Genomic DNA, 232 nt, shown 5'->3' with positions numbered 1-232 from the left:
CATATATAAAATTAAGCAACGAAATCCACATGTTTCATCTTTTCAGCGAACAAAAATTAGATTACGCAAACATACAACACACCAGTTCATGAAGTCTATAACACTATATGCATACCCCACGCAACCCATACAGCTTACCTGTTATTTACACACGTGTACCCTGACCATTAACTAATCACGACAGTCACCTAAGTACACTGACATATCTTAGAAGCGAAGATTAAGTCGCATT

The 232-nt window shown here is 37.1% G+C and overlaps 1 protein-coding gene across 1 annotated transcript in view; it reads left to right on the top strand.

Annotated features, from left to right (window-relative positions):
- Positions 1-232, top strand: part of LOC119586974 (SUN domain-containing protein 2-like) — a gene marked incomplete at its 3' end in the record, with an annotated part of 101,773 nt that overhangs the window by 15,547 nt on the left and 85,994 nt on the right.

Source organism: Penaeus monodon, chromosome 22, assembly GCF_015228065.2.
Source record: "Penaeus monodon isolate SGIC_2016 chromosome 22, NSTDA_Pmon_1, whole genome shotgun sequence".
In the NCBI taxonomy this organism is placed as follows: Eukaryota; Metazoa; Arthropoda; class Malacostraca; order Decapoda; family Penaeidae; genus Penaeus; species Penaeus monodon.
The sequence above is the reverse complement of the archived record's forward strand: the minus strand, read 5'-3'. Positions and strand labels throughout refer to the sequence as shown.